At 45.7% G+C, this 18,647-nt stretch overlaps 1 protein-coding gene across 2 annotated transcripts in view; it reads left to right on the top strand.

Moving 5' to 3' along the window:
• Window positions 1–18,647, top strand: part of NR1H3 (nuclear receptor subfamily 1 group H member 3) — a 608,088-nt gene that overhangs the window by 103,618 nt on the left and 485,823 nt on the right. Inside the window, exon 2 of one of the 2 annotated variants that reach the window (XM_069623157.1) lies at window positions 11,434–11,669. The exons of the other annotated variant lie outside the window; for it this stretch is intronic. The gene's annotated coding sequence lies outside the window, so the exon portion shown is untranslated. The remainder of the gene's footprint in view (window positions 1–11,433; window positions 11,670–18,647) is intronic. 2 annotated transcript variants of the gene reach the window in all.

Below are 18,647 nucleotides of genomic sequence, written 5' to 3'. Positions count from 1 at the left end.
TTCTGTCGTTATTCAGCCTTATGTGTCATTACAAAAAATGACCATCTCCAATCTCTTTTTATCAGGCTGCTGTGATGAAATTGTACTTCATCCCAAGGCCTGGAGGGGTCACTGCAGGTCAGAAATATGTGCCAAACAGGGCAGCCTATCTAGAGCCGTGAACTACCTGTAGGCGGTACAGTGTGGGAGCATAAGCAATATCCTCCAAGAATAGGCCCATAAGTGACATGGTCTCAGACTGCAAAGAGGGTTCACTAGCCAATGCCCCATCCAAAGTGCTTGTGTGCACATTCAAGCAAGCACAGACGACCACCAAAGAGCAATGGGCTTTGGCAATTGTGGTGCTACAGCACCCTGAGGGGTCAATCTCATATTAAATCCTATTGGAGACTAAAGATAAGAGCCCCCTGGACCGCAGATGCTAGAGCAGCCTTGCGCATTGGTAAAGCAAATCGGCACCTGCTCTATTTAGGCCCTGTTCAAAGGAGGGGAGCTGTGGTGCATACAAGCAGGCCCCTTCTCGTGAGCGGGGAAGCACAAGCAAACCTACCAAGAGGACCGACACCTGCAGAGAAGTTCACGGGCCGAGATCTTCAAAAGTGCACAGGGCTTAGGGAGCCTAGTCTAGTGCTCGCATCACGTCCATGCAGAGCCGATGAATAGGATGGGCTTCTGCATGACACAAAGATCGCCACCAGATCTATTATTTCTTAAGAGTACCATGAAACAAGCACAAAGGGGAGGAAACGAGAAGTCCTGACCAAACTAACAGCCCAAGACATACCAACATCATGGTGGTTCAGTAAGCAAGTGGAATCAGACAAATAGCCTTTAGGTATGGCTATTATAAAGCCATATGAGCATGTAATTTAGTGGTGCGAGTAGCAAGAATGGTGAGAGCATAACATGAGAGCAGAGGCAGCGTGGAGAAAGCCATGGTGGAGAAAACACCAGGAACATCCAGAGAAATCCCAGGAGGAGGAGGAGGAGAAGTGGCCTTGTACCTTCAAGGCCAGGAGAGCCTTCGAGGAGACCTGCAAACTGTCATGGGGTGGCTAGAGTCAAAGACCAGATTGCTGTGGTGCAAGTTCAGGCACGGTTCCAGGAGGTGGGCCCCCTTGTAGATCCTCAAGGGTTACAATGATTATCTGTGGGGGAGGAGGTTTTAACACGCTTGCTTGTAAAGGGAAGGGTGCCATATCCCTTTGTGGTTACATAGGTCCTATAACTCATGAATAGAAACGGGACACAATAACCGGGATCAGGAAGAAGTCAACCAAGCTCTGTCCTCCTTATGTGGATTACAAATTTCGAGCTTGCCGCTATATCCCTGTGAACTGAAGAGGATCTCCACTAAAGAAACAGCTTGAGTGCTATATCCCTGTGACGCTAAGCTGAGCTAAGAAGGTGGCTGGGTGCTGTATTCCACATCCCTTGCGACCCTTCGGTATCAACATGCTGTAAAAATAAACCACAAATCAAGGCATAAAGGAAACAACAAAATGGGGTATTCAATCTAGATAATGGAACATTTCTAAAATAAATGTAAAACAGTTTTTGTGTAATGGGACAAGATGTGGGGGTATTGGGTACTGCAATCCACTGGAAAGCTGGAACTGCTGCGTGTGCACAAGGAATAGTGGCTATGCCCTTTTGCCACTAAAGTAATACGCTAGAGGAATGCGCTGTGTTGCACAAGTTCCCTGTTGAATTTGAATAGTTGTGATATTTTCTTCTACCTAATTCTTATGAATAGGGTTAATATGGAAGGTCAATTTACTGAGCTCCACAGCAAATATTTCAAGTATGTTTTTTTTCAACATCAGAAGTCGACACGTGTTTTGACCAATGTGGTCTTTATCAAGGCCAAATAACCCTGGACATGATGAGCAGCGAAGACTCATAAACTAGTTCCAAGTGAACTAGGGGTTCTTATACCTTCCTGGTTAGTGCATTCCTTCAATAATGTTACCAGCAGCCTGAAAAGGACTCAAAATGAAGGGGGAAGAAATACTAATTCCGGAGAACCAGGAGAAGGTTTCTAGGCAGTACTAGTAGCATTGGGTCTGAAGATGGATCTTCAGAGAACCGAGAAGGCTCCAAAGTCTACTGAGCGACCTGCAGAGAGGTGCACAGTGAAAACGTTGCCTTCAAAAATGGATACGGGTTAGAGTTGGAGCAAATATGTTGGTTAGAGTTGGTTGTGGAAGTCTGGTTGTGTTGAGGTTTGCTAGTGGTTAGGCTAGAATAAATGTTAAGGTAGGTGTTATGGTACGGCTAGTGCTAACAAAGTAATGGTTTGAGAAAATGTTAAGAAAGGGATAGGGTGATTGGAGCGGGCAGGGGATGTTGCCATAGTATAGGGGTTAGGATAAACCTAGGGATTAGGGTAGAGAAAGCATTAGGATAAGTGTTGGAGTTGTGGTTAGGATAAGAGCAAGGGTTTGGGGTAGGGCAAGGTCTATGGTAGCTGCTGATGGCTTTGGAGTTATGTTCATTTTCGATTCATTTGGTGTTTTGTATCAAGTCGCATACAAATAAAATGCTTTAGTTAGTGTTAGCAAAGGTCCAGTGTAGAATAAGGGTTGTAATTAGAGTTCAGGTAACAGTTAGGAATAAAGTTAGGATGATTATGGCGGTTTTACAGCCTTGTACCTTTGTTTGCAAAAATAGCTTTTTTAGCGGCCTTATTACTGCCAACATGTTCACATTGCTTGTATAGAATGACTACATTTTTTGGGAACTACTTTTCGCTGGCTACGTTTTCACGTGGCTATATTTTACTGGTGGCATTTTCACATAGACCTTCCATAGAAAGAGGAAAATTCCAAGGTTTGAAGGACAATCTCTAAAGAATCATGAGGACTGGATCTGAACTACAAGTGCCTTAGCTGGGCGACACTTAAGGGAGATACTATATACAAGATCTGAACTTTTGTGTTAGCTGGAACCTGAACTTTTGTGTTTCTAGACGAGAGTTTGCCAAGGGGGTTAGTAGACCTGTGAAGAATAGGGTTTAGTATTTGGTTGGCCATTGTTTAGGAACTTTTGTGTTTAGAGTAGGGTGTCCGGAAAAGGACCAAGACTTATTAGGAATGGGGAAAAGACTATTATTTTCCTGGGAACTGGGTTACCCCATCCAACGTTTGTGGTTGGCCCTTCTGGACACTTTTCACAAAAACACCTTTTGTTTGTAAGGGCTTCCTCTAGTTCCTGTAGGGGTTTGATCTTACCATACCTGGAAAGGCTTCTAATAAGTAGGTTAATCACACAAAAGAGTATTTCATCTTTGTCCTTCTTTCTTGACGCCCGCATAAGTCTGGTGAACAGGAAAGCGTAAAAACTATCCTACTCGATGGAAAAAACAAACTGCATGATGGCTCATTATATCACCGTACAAGGGGCCTTGGAACCCTTACAAAGCAGGTGCTGCCGCATCATGCTCCTCTGTGCACGAAGACCAGTTGCCCTAGAGAACATATATGTATATTTATGCCTGTTTACAAAATGGTGCCTGTTTTTAGCAAGGAGGGCCTTTGAGCCACCGTTTGCATAGTCTGGAGCATGCTCTGTAGTAGAGGATGCGAGTCTTTTTAGACAGTAGCTGGTTGCCATTAACGACAGTGCAGTGCATGCTTAGTGCGGGTTGTGTTTTACAGGATTTTATTGTGGAACTTGCCAGTGGTGTTATTTTAAGGCTGCTGTACTGTAGTTTATTTTCCTACGAAACCTACCTGAGACAAACTAGTAAGCATCATTATAAAAACTGCAAAAATATTAAGTCCAAGATCAAAACCCATCCAAATACAAGCTTGAATACACCCCCAAAACGCCACCAAATGTCCAGAGACTCAAAAATAAGCACAACATAATCCAAGATCAAACACCAATGGATCACCACAACATTCCAAAACACACACAACATCCTCAAAGTGGAGACAAAATGCCCATAAATTCCCAAAATTGACTTGCCATAGTGCAAAGACGCAGAAAAACAAAACATCAAAAACCACCAAAATACACTCTGCTAACACAGACCAAAACACCAAGCCACATTGACTATACCATGAATATACGAACAGTGAAAACGAACACAACGCCACCCTGATAACGAGCACAAAAATAACTTGTAACAAACCCCAAATTACAGTTCATGACTCTTGGGTCCAGGCTCGGTTACTCATGAACCCGGACCACTCTTTTGTTGTCACTGCTACATGTACAAACGCAGCCTTCGGGAAAAGGAATAATATTGTGCATGGAGAAAGGATTCCGCTACTCATTGCCAGTTCTGTGTTGCCTGTAAGGGTGGAGGCGAGCTATAATGATAATGGTGTGTTATTTATATAGCGCCTTAATCCAAAGCTCTTTACAGAGCACATATTTACATACAATATCACACAACCGAAATTGGTACTCCTTTATCGACCTCGGAAGGATGAAAGGCTGAGTTGGCCTTGCCGGGATTCGAACCTGCGACCTGCAGATCACGCTCAAATCGCAGCAGCGAGCGCTCATCCATGAGTTCGCCTCCACCCTTACAGGCAACACAGACCTGGCAACGAGCAGAGGAATCCTTTCTCCAATCAAAAGAAAAATACTTATTAAAGATAAAAGAAAGTGACTAAGCACTATTTGGAAGATATCAAGGTACAGGGGCTGCAGAACCAGACATAGGGGACAAGGTGACTCCCACAGGTCCATCCAAGCCCTGTCCATGGCACCAGACTCTCGATTTTTGACACTTTATACCAGCTTCCAATGGGCTTCAATGAAAACTGTGCTTGGCAAAATTTACAAATTATATGAAGGCCATAAGCACCTGCACCACAAACGACCCTGGTGAAAAGGGGAGGGTGCAGATAATTCAAGGCCGTCACTCAATGAAATTGCAACGTCTTAATCTGAGAAAACCTGGCATGTCATTTAACAATATCATCACGCTGGGCAGGCCCCAGGCACCGTCACACATATGGAAACTGTGTTGGCATATCAACCCATCAAATAGGCAGTTACTGATTGCATTGCAACACGATGCATCAACCCACGAGCAAGTCCCAAGAAGAAGCCCAAAACACCATGTGGCCACTCTAGAAGTCTGTTCCCACATGGCAGCACGTGTCCGGCTACAGCCTGCGGGAAAGGCAAACCACATTAAGCAAAAATTTGAAGATCCGTCCTGAAGAAAGTGAGCGAACAGGTGGGATGGAATGGGCAAAAGTACTTCAGACATCCAGTTGCCTGAAGTTACAACAAGAAATGGGATCTTCAACTACCAGAATATCAGTACACTATTGAGTACCCTTCGGTGGACAACCGATCAAGCGTGACTAACATGGACAATTTGTCATTTATGCCCAGTGGGGAGCCACTCCCTTTGAGGCTAGGGAAGTAAGCTTGCTAGGCAAGACCCTCCCTAGAGGTCGAGGCTAGTGGGAGCTCACTGGAAGTAACTCCCCTCTCTGGGACAAGTACTCCCATTCCGCAGTGCAAACCACCTTGTTCACTTTTATGGATATTGGAAATACTTTGGCTTCTCCAGCATGGGGTCTGGCATGGATTCACATGCTCATGAATATTCCCCGTCGTCAGGCTGGGAATCCTCGGTAAAGAAAAAACCAGTATCAGTTTCGTTTCTGATCTGTCTTTCCTAGTAATAACCAATCACTGGTCTCTGCGTCATACTGACCACAGCCAATGACTGCCCTCTACCTAAGCACCGCCTCTGGCAGCCATCTTCAGATTTTTACCGCACGTTCATGTGTTGGGATCCTCGTGCTATTGCTCTCGAGCGTTAGTGCTTTTTTCGCGCTTTTTCACAAAAAAGCCAGCTCAAGAGGTCACGGTGCAGGATGATCCTCGTCGCACCTGCGTGGCCGAGGCAGATATGGTTCCCGGACCTTCTGGACTTGTCAGCGTCCCCGCCGATCAAGCTGCCGGCGGACGCGGATCTACTCTCCAGGGAAGGAGGCGCCATCCTCCACCACGACCCGAAGTCGCTGAACTTGCAGGCCTGGCTCCTGCAGCGCTAGAGTTTGGAGGATACGACATACCGGCCGATTGCAGAGAGGTTCTTGCAAAGGCCAGGGCGTCCTCGACTCTTAAATGCTACGGACACAAATGGAAGAGGTTCTCTGTCTGGTGCCACGCACAGAAGATTAACCCTCTACGGATTACGGCTCCCCAAGTACTGCCGTACCTGCTGACGCTGGCCAAAGCTGGTTTGGCACACGCGTCCATCAAGATTCATCTTGCTGCGATCTCCCGATACACCAGAACCACGGGGCGGACGTCCTTGTGGTCTCATCGTCTGGTGAAAGAGTTCATGAAGGGACTGTTCAGATCGTTCCCGCCGGTGAAGGCTCCGGCCCCGGCGTGGGAGCTCAACGTGGTGCTGACCAAGCTCATGGGACCTCCGTTCGAGCCTCTGCACTCGGCCCCGTTGAAGTTTCTATCGTGGAAAACAGCTTTTCTTGTGGCCATCACCTCCGCACGACGAGTGGGAGAGATCCAGGCCCTTTCCTGCAAGGCCCCGTACTTGACTTTCCACGACACGAGGGTAGTGCTCAGGACGCACCCCTCCTTCATGCCCAAGGTACCGTCGGACTTCCATCTCAACGAACCCTTGGTGTTACCTGTGTTCTTCCCGTCGCCTTCGTCGCCGGCTGAGAGGACTTTGCACTCGCTGGATGTAGCTAGAGCGCTGAAGTTCTACGTGGACCGCACGAAGGGGTTTCGGAAGACGTCACAACTCTTTGTGAACTTTGGACCTGTCAATCAGGGGAAGGCTCTCTCGAAGGCTTCCATCTCCAGATGGCTCTCCGGCTGTATCATGTACTGTCACCGGTTGGCAAACCGACCGCTGCCTGGCCGTCCGAGAGCCCATTCCACCAGAGCGATCGCAGCTACCACGGCGTTCCTATCTGGTGTGCCCCTGCTGGACATATGCAGGGCTGCTACGTGGAGGTCGACGCACACCTTCACGAAATTCTACTGCGTCGACCGGGATTCCAGGGAGGAGTCCAGGGTCGGCCAAGCAGTGCTGCGCAACCTGTTCGCCTGAGGTGAGCCTGGTGAGGAGGTAAGATGCTTAATGTTGAGTTGATGTGATGCTTAATGTTGAGCCTTTGCCACCTCCCGTGGTTGTGCATGTGTGTACTGCTATGTATTCTTTATTCATGAGCATGTGAATCCATGCCAGACCCCATGCTGGAGAAGGAACAAGTTACTTACCTGTAACTGTTGTTCTCCAGCATGGGTCTGGCATGGATTCACATGCGAACCCTCCCGCCTACCCCTCTGCGGCTCTTCACTTGGTCATACTGCCACTTCACGTGCTTCCAAATCTGAAGATGGCTGCCAGAGGCGGTGCTTAGGTAGAGGGCAGTCATTGGCTGTGGTCAGTATGACGCAGAGACCAGTGATTGGTTATTACTAGGAAAGACAGATCAGAAACGAAACTGATACTGGTTTTTTCTTTACCGAGGATTCCCAGCCTGACGACGGGGAATATTCATGAGCATGTGAATCCATGCCAGACCCATGCTGGAGAACAACAGTTACAGGTAAGTAACTTGTTCCTTCTCCTGTAAAGACTATAGTCAGCAAAGATCCTTTTGTCTATATTGGCTTCTGGTAATGCTGAACACCACTTGATTTATTGTTGTTACAATGACATGTATAAAGGGAGAGTGAATTGTGAATGGAGGAGAGGAGACTCCCACGGAAGGAGGCAAACAATCACTACGCAGAGCCAGGCCTCTGTAGCAATGCCGTCCTGGAAGGGTTGAGCCACCTCGAGCCCTAGAGCCAGCGGTGGCGTGTGTGGAGACAACCCCACTTGCTGGAGACTGAACGGTGGGTGCCTTCACTGAGCAAGAGGCTCCGGTCCGGTAACTAGACTTGACGGGAATACCCCTGTCTTCTCTGGTGGCGCGGCCACTGATGAACAGTGGTGAGCCTGTGGCCCTGCTACGGACACTGAGACCAGAGACCGGAGAGGGGCTGGGATTGCCAAGATTTGCCCACAAGCGCCTGTTCTATTGGAAGCAGCACCATCTGGAACACAGCCGCTGTGGAAATGGGGACGCCAGGAAGTCCTGAAACGGTTGGTTTCATTGAGTACTGAAACCGACACAGGTATAGGAAACAATATTATGAACATTGCATACCATGGGTGGAAGAGCCATAAAGAGTGGGAGAAGTTGAGAAAGCTCATGGGCACAAGGCCGCCTGAAAACAGAGTGAAAAAAGATTGAACATTGTATATCAAAACGGGAACAGCCGATCAGGCTAGTGAATATTGCAGTTGTAAAATAAAAGTTGTAAAATAAAGGCATCCACGAGGGGAGTGCAGGGCAATCCCAGCACCCGAATGAGAGCCGTCTTCCCAAGTGATCCTGAAGGGATGGGTACGTTTGAAAATCAGCCTGAGAAGAATATCAGAAGGAACACGTTCATCAAGGGGGATTGTGAAACCCATTACAAAAGATAATTACAATTTCTACTAAAAGACTCTTTGTGAAGAGTGTGAGGGCTCTGAAGATTGTGAGAAATATACTTTTGCACACTAAATAACTTTGAGACTGTGAGCTAATTTACTACCAGTGGGCCAGGCAGAAATCCACACCAGGGCTGTTGTGCTGCTAGCCTCCCCTTTTCCTTTAGTTAGTTATTTTCAAAATTGGTAGGGCCAGTTAGTGAATAGGTTTTGGACAGAAGCCTTTTTACTTTGGACTTGATGTGTGCACCCTTAGTTTTCGGTTTGCTAGGTAGGGACTCCCCTCATAGTGATAGGGCGAGTTTTATTTTTATTCAATTGAGTAAAACCCATTGAACATGTCAATAACTTGTCCGACTCCTTCTGGTTTGCCACACAAGACACCACCAGGTGGCAACAAAAAAGAAATGGATGAGGCACACTGCACCGAAGAGCATGCATGACTGATAATTGAACGCACCCATCTCATTGTGCTATCACTAGGAGATCCACACAGCCACTTAAAAAGGCAAGCGTTTACAGGTGACCATACAAACTCTGCTAACGGGGAGGTGGGAGAACATTCTGGCCTGTGAATTGTCATTGCAATCGTGCACCTCGCAAGACCCTTCTCACCATGAGACATGAGCTGTTATTTTTCATAAAAAGGAAATCCTTTGACGTTAAAACACGACCATGCTGCATCATCCCACACATAGGACGATGAAGAGCACCAAAAAGTTGTTCAGCCAAAGTTAGGTTAAAAAAAAAAAAGGTTCCTTGGTCTCACTGTGTGGTCAAGACTAAAATAATACAGTGCATCGCTTGCCAGATCACCGGGAGGGTAGACAAGCTACCACCCATACTGTCAGCACCACTCCCTGAGAACTGGTGAGGGCCGACTTTTATGCCTTCGTGGATGGACCATACCTACTGGTCCTTCTGGATAAACACTCCAGGAAGCCTGAGTGTGAAGTGGTAACTCCCCTGGCAACCAATGTGGTCTTATCAAATGTTTAAGAACATCCTGGTTGTGCATGCACGTCCCTGGCCAACTGTCAATGGGCCTCCCTGTCAGGGGCAAGATAGGCAAACCTACCTGCATGAATTGGGCCTCAAACACTGTAAAATAACTCCTTGCTGGGCCCAAGCAAATGGAGCAGAACTCTTCATGTAAACCATTGAGAAGACTGTCACATCTTCATCTCAGTGCCTTCCCTGTCCACTCTGAGTGAGTGATGTAAGCGAGAGAATGTTGCTTTGTGGATGGAATGTTTGTGTGTGAATGTAGGTTCTCTCTTAGGCAGTTGGTGCCATCCTGCCTGGGTGGTGGGTGCCAGTGAGGTTCCCCAGGGGGATATAACAAAGACATTCCACATTGTGGTCCAACAAAATGTCGATGCTGAACTGGCGATCTACCAACTGCTCAGAGAATATAGAGAAACACCACACATCTTCAAGGGATGTTCCACAGCATTCATGCTCTTGGGAAGGACCATGGCTGGTACAGTACTCGAGCACGCACTCTGGAGGCTGATAAATCGACGTCTGCAAGACATTGAGCGTAAGATATGCACAACCAACAGATGCGTGAGCAAGATGCTTCATGTTCCCTTCTGCAAGTTGATCATTTCATCATAAAGGATCACCATCCTAGTGGCAAATGTAGTACCTCCTACGAGGCTGATCTATGGAAATTGGTGGCACAGAAAGGCACTGGGGTAACTACTGCTCAGGGGGTGAATGCAGTAACTCTCAACGTCTATTGGTTCAAATGACTGATGGGAAGTTCCAATGCCAAAAGTGAAAGTAAAGATTAGCTGAATTGTCCCCAATCGAGACTCTACTTCGCTGGCTCTCGGGGTGTACGCCCTGTACCGATTCCTGTATTGGACAATTAGGTGTGCCCAGGAAGTGATCCGTCTGCTGTTGGACTGAATCTGCCTGGCCGATACAATCACCGTTATTAGATACGGGTTGCATGACTATACTACTGCTGACGTGAGTGACATTGATGAATGAGAACATATCACTTGCCTCTTGAAGATTGGTCCTAGCTCAAATACCCGAATAATAATAAATAATAATTGTGTTGAGAGGAATGTTATGCCCATGCTCCATTTGTCATGGGCCCGGACCACCCGTGTGTCACTGCTCGTCTGTCAGACGTGTTGAATAAAAGGTGCACAAATGTATTGATGGCAGTCACCCAGGAAAACGCAAGAAGAGGTAGCCTTCATGAACAGGATTGTCATGCAAGCCAAGCCTCGTCATTGCTGGGCCGTGCCCCTGCAGCGTATTCCGCACACACAAGCATCAAAGGAATGACAAGCTCTATAACCCCAAGCAACCACCAAAACACACTAACACGCAACCGCAAACAATCCAATGCTTCACTAAAAGAAATCCCAAAACACCCCTGCCAGTCTGTGCTTCTATGCTGCGAGCCTCAAAGCATAGCCCAACGCTCACAGCTCTTATTTGCGGCAAAATTGGGATTCCAAATATGTTTTCTATTGAAACATGGTGACTTTTTTCCTGGTAGCCAAGTCCTCTTACACATGCACAACCGAGATCCCCTAACAAGAGCTCCTGGATCCCTGTTTTGGAACATTTGTTAAGATTTGAGTGGTTTGCTGACTTGCTGTGACGTTCGCCATATTATGTTGTGACGCAGAAGTTTTGGGTTTGCTTGCCCGGCGGCGAGAGACTCCCATCAATAGAGCAGGAATCAGGGTATGGGTGTGTGCAGTGTAGGTGCCCCGCAGTACCCCCCACCCCCCCCCCCCCCCCCGCGTTCCAGCTCAAAGCGTAAGCGTCCAGAGGACGGTGTCTATGGGGACAGCTGTGCTCGGAATAACAGGAAACGCGCCAGAATTGGTCCCGATCATGTCCGCCTCACGCGCGCTGACCTGTAGTAACCCAGTTCTCTCTCTTCCTTCTCTCCATTGCAGGATCGAGGGCGGGAGCAGCCTTGAGAGCAGTGGCACGCCAGACAGTACGCCGATTGAGACCAGATAAGAGTATAACCGGTGCAGCCTAGAGATCAAGAGAGCTGGGCAGGACGCCAGAGGTGAGCAATGGCGCGAACCGCGTGAAGCTCTAGCAGTGCCTAACCCACCGCGAGAAAGACCACAGCACCTGCAGAGCTAAGACCGCGGCCGAGGGATTCACTAGAGAGAGGCCCAAGGTGAGTGAGGCGACGGGCGAACCAACCATTTAATGCCAAAAGAATGATGAAAGGCGGAAAATGTTTTCTTGTCAGGTCGGTTTACCTAACATCAGAATATTGAACATTGGGACACAACATGTTAGATCCCTTAGCAATAAAATAGTGTGCACAGCGAGACTGACATTTTGCACAACATGACACTGAAATAGTGTGCACATTGAGATCGAAGTATGCGAGACCAAAATGATTGTGAGACAAAAATATTGTACACTGAATGACTGACCTATTGTAACTGGTCTAAAATATTGTACGCTGGGACATCTGAATGTGCAAGCCCGAAGCTCTGCACACTGACACCAAAATGTTTAATTCCACGATATTAACATAGGGAACACTGTGAGACTCAATATTCTATAGTCTACAATTTAGCTGAACTTGGCACAATGATTCGGTCGCAGCGGTTAGTTTTTCAGTGATGGTGTACAAAACTCCAGTCTCATAGTCCACTCTTTCAGGTCCCAGCGAAAGTGGTATTTTGGGCTCCCAATGTATAATACTTTCATTTTGCCTGCATCAAACTTGAAAAAATATTTTACTCCCAAACTGTACCATCTTTCATTCTTGTCGTATTCAATATAGTCACTCTAATAAAATGTAAAAATGTGGCATCGCACAATCCAATAATGTTGTCTTGTATGTGTATAATAATTCTGTTTCATAGTGTTAAATAGTTCCTTCTCACTTCGTACACTTTTTCCGTCTCAACGTTTTGATGTTCACTCTTTTAGTTTCCAATTATTGCACACAGGGAGTTGAAAATTTGGAAGACAAAAATATTAGAATCAGTGAGAGACAACTTTTGTACTGCACATGACTGAAATGTTTTACACAGTAAAGCTACAATAATTCTAACTGTAGGACTAAAATATTGAAAACCTTAAAACCACAATATTGCAGCGTTAAACACTGACATAATGTACACCATAAGACACTACGCATACTGTGAAAGCAAAGTCTTGTTTTCTGCCCCATTGGTAGACCTGCATGAGGAAAGATCCCATTGGGTGCTTCTAGTGGAAGTTGGCGGTCCTCAGGCCTGCTCCATTCGCTAGCCTGCTGTGGACTCTGTAAGGCGACAAAACGGACGATATTCGTCTAAGTACACAATGCATGTATGAGGTAGGTCACCGGGGCATGAGTTCACCAGATGTTTTCGCTTGGTTGCTCCCCTATTACTCCTTGAATGAGGCTTGGATCCAGAGTTGTTGTATGCTATTCCTTAACTTATTCAGTGACATGGCAATACTCCATAGGATAACCAGCTAGTGGTAGTCAGAAAGGAGCCACAGCCCTATCCAGACATAGACCGACTGCTTTGTAGAAATTACATGTTGCTGGTTTTACTGTCTCTAGCTTCAACACTGCTACCATGACATGGGAATAATCCTTAAATCTTGACGTTGCATAATGTTGAAAGGCATACTTTACCCATATGAACCTGCCAAGTTATAACATTTGCAAGTCATGGGAGTCACTATAACAAAACCGTTTCCCTAAACTGGTTCCCTGATGCTCTGTGCCCACAGTTTGAAAGCAAGAGGTGATTTCTAACAGCCCCCTGTTCTTTTGTACTCTTACATGGCCATGAACTTGCCACACAAATGTAAAACATGTTTTAGCCCCTTACAGTTCGTGCCAGTGAAGAATTGTCCTGGAACTCATTGGAAGAAAGTTATGTGGCATGTCAAAGGCAGAGCCCCGGTAGCAAGTGTTGTTAGCCTTCTTATGACAGAGTAGGAGTTCACCGTTGCAGGACATAGGACATGCATCGTTGGACAATGATGTAGGATTGGAATCCCAGAAATCACTTAGCTGGGTTTCACTGTACTCATTCCCCTGTAACCCTGGCAAGAAGAATCTGGTCTCTTGACTGCCTCCTGGGATAGTGATGCCTCCTGCAACCTGTGCAAACATAGTCTATCTCATTGTTAAAGCCTCATGCACATGGAAGGTCTGTGTTGCAGAGCCTGGTCATTGTGTCGATCTTCATGGAGAGGGGACAAGGTTTTGGACAGACTACCCAATAGGTCTTTACCAAGAGACCTCGGGATAGTTGGTTCCCTGTAGCTGAAGGCTATGGACCCAAACTACTGTCTCAGAACACAGGGGGAACAGCACTTTTGCACTACTGTGGAATTCTCCATGTTTTAAACCCTCTACTTTGTACCAAGAAACATTTTGGAAGTCAAAGTCTACAAAAGCCTGATTTACAGTTGAAGAATTCCAAAACACCAGCACAGTCGTGTTTATCAACTTTAAATCAAGAGCGCTTTCTGTTCATCATTGCAAGATTCCTGAACTTGTTTGGTAACTCCATATTTGTTTTCCAAATTTAGGTAGGTTAAATCTTTTGGACTTTGGCTACTTTAACACTTAACTGTATTGAACAGTGATTATTTGTTGCCTGAATTCTGCAGCACCTTTGCCAGAGTTACTTCATGTGCTCAGCATGCACTTCTGAAATGTAATTGAGGTGTACAACTAGTTGTATTCCACTAGCTGTCATTGAAGAGATCATGGCAGCTATTGCTTCTCAGGCATCCCATGCTATTAATCTACCCTGTTCACATGGTATTATTCCTGCGGAGCTGAAGCATTCGCTTGTTATGCCTCTCTTGAAAAAGCCTTCTTTGGATCCCACTGATCCTGCACATTTCCGTCCTACCTCTCTCCTTCCTTTTTTCGGAAACCTCTAGAAGCATTGATGATTTCTCTCCTCCTTTTTTTTCTTGAGGAGTCTTGTTTCTTTGACCCATTTCAGTCAGGTTTTCGCCTGGGTCGTAGCACAGAATGTGCTGGTCTTGGCAATGGACGATCTTACCCGCCTGGTCGATCAGGGGGAGTTGGCGCTCTGATTCTTTTTGATTTATCAGCAGTTTTTGACACAGTTGACCACTCCCTCCTGCTCAGCCGCCTTGCCTTGGCCGGCCTCTCTGGCCCAGTCCTGTCATGGTTTACTTATTTCATGGCTGAGGTGGGCCAAACACTTGCTCTTTCCTCTTTCTATTCTTCATTTTGCCCTCTCTTCTGTGGTGTCCCCCAAGGCTCAGCCTTATCCCCCATGTTATTCAATGTCTGCATCCAGCCTCTTGCCTGGCTCATCCACTCCCGCGGCCTTCGTTGCTACTCATATGCTGATAACACTCAGATCATCTTTCCGGCTTGATGCTTCTCAGCTGGACACAAGTCTCGGTTTAGGGGTTGCTTGGCGGTAGTCACAGGTTTGATGGGCTGGAATTGACTCTAATTGAACAATGTCTTGGATACAGCCGCCGCTGATCAGCAGACACTCGCTACAGCACAGCGGACGTGCGCTTTTTGAACACACTCTCCTGCTCTGACAGCACCACGAAGACAGTGCTTCACGGTATACATCCCAGGATGCACGGGATAACTTCGCTCAGCTTCTAGAACTCTGCTCCGGACATATTGACGGCTTGGCTCCACTCCACTGCACCCTATGACAGGCATCCGGTTCCCAGGAGCGGCCTATCTTCCAGCCAAGGGGCCACCTATTTGCCCTGATGAAGGCGGTTCTTGCAGAATAATGCCTATTCGGCTGATGTATTTGGAGTTGGATACTTACTCCGCCGAAACGTGTACCATATGCAAGGGGGACATTTGCACCAATAAGTACTTTTGGGGTCTATGAACTACCTATTGTCAGGCCTGTACTTGATGCTAAGAATTTGACTACAGTCCCCCGTCACGTTGGCACCTGTAATATGAGATGCTTTAGGCACCTGCAATATGAGATGCTTTATTGAATATAAGCTACCTTCCTTTGAACACAAGTTGATTTCCACATGTGCCATACATGGGTCGTGACGTACACTTAGAATCATTTGTGTACCTCTCCTTTTCGGGCTATGCACTATACTTTAGATTTAGCAAGCACTAAAAAAAGCCCGGACGGTGTATGGTTAGTACTCTATACCTACCCATGCACTGAACCATAGTCTCTTTGATTTCACCATTTATTCATGCTATGCCACATGTTCAGTACTTCGAATTGATCTGTGTACTGAAGCAAAACTGTGATTTTTGATTTCCTTATTTATTTATGTTAAGATTATTTGATTTGGTTACATGTAAATTGTCTATAAATGTTTTCTTTTTCATGTTTGAATGTTTTCAATTTTAATACAAACCACGTTTATTCACAACCATTGTATGTGAGCTTTCTTGTTCAACCCTCTTCTTCTTTCTGGACAATCTCATGGGTAATAAACTTAGAGATTTCACACATTAGTACCAACAATACCAGGATTCCCATTACTATGATATAGTTGTTTCATTCATTGACAAACAGTGGGAAGAGACCTGGCCAGTAGCAGTACTATTTTTCCTGGATTTTACTAATTGAACGGGGCCAAGACAGAAGTGCTGGTGGTTTATTTATTTTTGTATTTGTTGCAGCGCACAACACACCGGTATCTAGGCACTAGTTGCATCAGGGAAAGTGGAAGGGGTGTGCTGGTAAGGATAAGCAAGAAAAGCAGGATGCATAGGTTAATGAGGTTCAACAGAGATGCAGTGACATGGCTCGGAGGAGCTTAGGTGAAGAGACCGGTTTTCAAATTTCTCCTAAAGATCCCATAGGAGGATTCCATTCTCAAGAACCTGGGAAGATTGTTCCAAAGCTTGGCAGTGACAACAGGGAAGCTAGAGCTGCCTGCAGTTTGACGACTGAAGCTGTGCACTTTGAGCAAGTGATTGTTTGAGGATCTTAGTGGGTGAACAGCAGTGTGTTTTGCCACATGCTGCGAAAGGGGTTCTATGTCATTTAATAGCCTGTTTCTTTTCAAGCATTTTTTTGCCACTTTTTTTTTCTCGCAAAAATTAATTGAATTTTGTTTTATTTTTGTTGGGGGGGGGGGTTACCCGCCCAAACTCCCCTTCCCACCTATTTACAATCTAGTCCCCACACCCCAGCTACACCTTATATCCCTTTACCCCCTCCCCATATTTTTTGTGGGGTTTTTGCAGTGAAAGATCGACAGCAAAAAATGCAGAGAGAAAAACGGGCGACGAATCGACGTCGTACCGAGAAAGGTAGGCTGGTGGTGTTTTGGAGAGGCACTTGTGAACGATGGAGAGGATCTTGAAGTTGATTCGCTCTCGGATCATGAGCCAGTGGGTGATTTTAATGGCTTCTGAGACATGGTTGTGTTTAGTAGGGCAGAGGTGCAGCCCGGAGGGCCTTATTTTGGTTTGTCCGTTGTTTTTTTCGGGTTGCGTTCCGAAGGTGCCAGCAAAGAGGGTGTTAAAATAGTACAATTTGGCCCTGGTGGTGGTTGGTTCCCAGTCTCGTTCTTCTTTTATTCCTTCCTTTTGGACCTCCATTTTGTCCTCAGGATCTTGGCCCACTTCCCACTCCTGTAGCTGTGTTGAAAAACTTTGGTTTCAACATCTCTGCATCTTTATTTACTGAGGCACAGTGCTGTCTGTCACACTGACCATGTTCAGTTACAAACCTTGCAGAAAGTTCTGCCCTTCCTTCCTCCTCACCTTTGTGCTCCAGTCGTTGCTGCCCTTGTTTTGAGTCGACTACAGTAATTCTCTTTCTGGCACGACCACTCTTATCTCATTAACCGTCTTCAGCTTCTTCAAAATCTGGGAGCTCGTGTGGCCACGGATACCCCCTACAGTTCTCATATTTCTCCTGTGCTTTGCTCCCTGTATTGGTTGTCACTTCGTATAGTTCACTGTGAATTCTACGGTGCATTCTATGGTCAGGGTGCTTGCAAACTAGTTTTCACTGTACTGCTCCACCCACGCACTGTACTCTCAAGATGCTCTGTTGATCTTAATTCCTCCATTTCGTTTAGCTAGGTTCATTGGTAGTTCCTTCTCTGTTTCTGCAACAAGGCTATGGAACTCTTTACCATTTACCCTTAGAGCCACCGAAAATCATCTTCAGTTTAGTTGTCTGCTAAACACCTACCTGTTTTAGTTCCCTTGTTTCTTTCTTTCTGTCATTCTGTTGGTATCTTTAGCATCAAGTTGCCTTTGGTGTTTGTGCGCTTTACAAGTGTACGTAACATACAATGAGGAGGCTTTGGGCCCCCTTCAGTTAGCTTGATGGTGGTTAGTGTGAGAACTCAACTAGTTTTCGTTAAGCCTTGTGGCGAACCAGAAGAACGAGTAAGACGCACCGAGGGCATTTTCAAATTGTTCTTTATTAAATCAAATAAGAAAAGACCTATCTATCCCTATCACTTAGGTGATTGTCTCTGAAACTACGGGTTCTCAACAGTCATCCAAAGAAACCAAAAATATAGCCTACGTCCCAAACCTAATTCGGTCTGGCCCTACCACTATAGAAAAAGAACCTGAAGACCAGAGCCATATGCTTCTGGTAAAGACTTTCCTTGGCCGAAATCAGTGGGGTTCTTGGTTCCAATGAAGAAAAAAAAAGTTTTATTTAAAGTCATTAAAGAAAGTTCCTTAATCCTCTGTGTACACTCCTTCAGAGATTCTGTAATTCGGTGCATACGTTTTAGTCTTAACATCTTTACCCATAAAGATCCTTCTTGAATCATTTCCCAAATTCCTTGTATTTAATTTATTTGTATACAGTTCTAAAAGAACTTTTACAAAAGTATTATCACAATATTTAAAAACAATTCATTATATAACATTTCATAACATAACCAAATTTACAATATACCCCCAATAGCAGCTCCGTTTAAGTAAGCATTTACGACCACAGTGTAACTTTTCCTCTTCAGAGTTTACAATAATTAAAGGCTAGGAAATCTATGTCAGTATTTTGGTTATACACGTCCATCCGTCAACTGTTAAAATAATAAATAGAAAATGTAAAACTGTTAATACGCTAAATCTTTTCCCTAGCTTAAATGAATCACAAGAAAATAACAATCTGCCACCAAAAACCAGGATTACGTATCGATTGCCAATCGCGTACTTATA

The sequence above is a fragment of the Ambystoma mexicanum genome, chromosome 11, assembly GCF_040938575.1.
Source record: "Ambystoma mexicanum isolate Mex_15411 chromosome 11, UKY_AmexF1_1, whole genome shotgun sequence".
In the NCBI taxonomy this organism is placed as follows: Eukaryota; Metazoa; Chordata; class Amphibia; order Caudata; family Ambystomatidae; genus Ambystoma; species Ambystoma mexicanum.
Note: the sequence above shows the minus strand (reverse complement) of the source record. Positions and strands in the feature narration are given on the sequence as shown.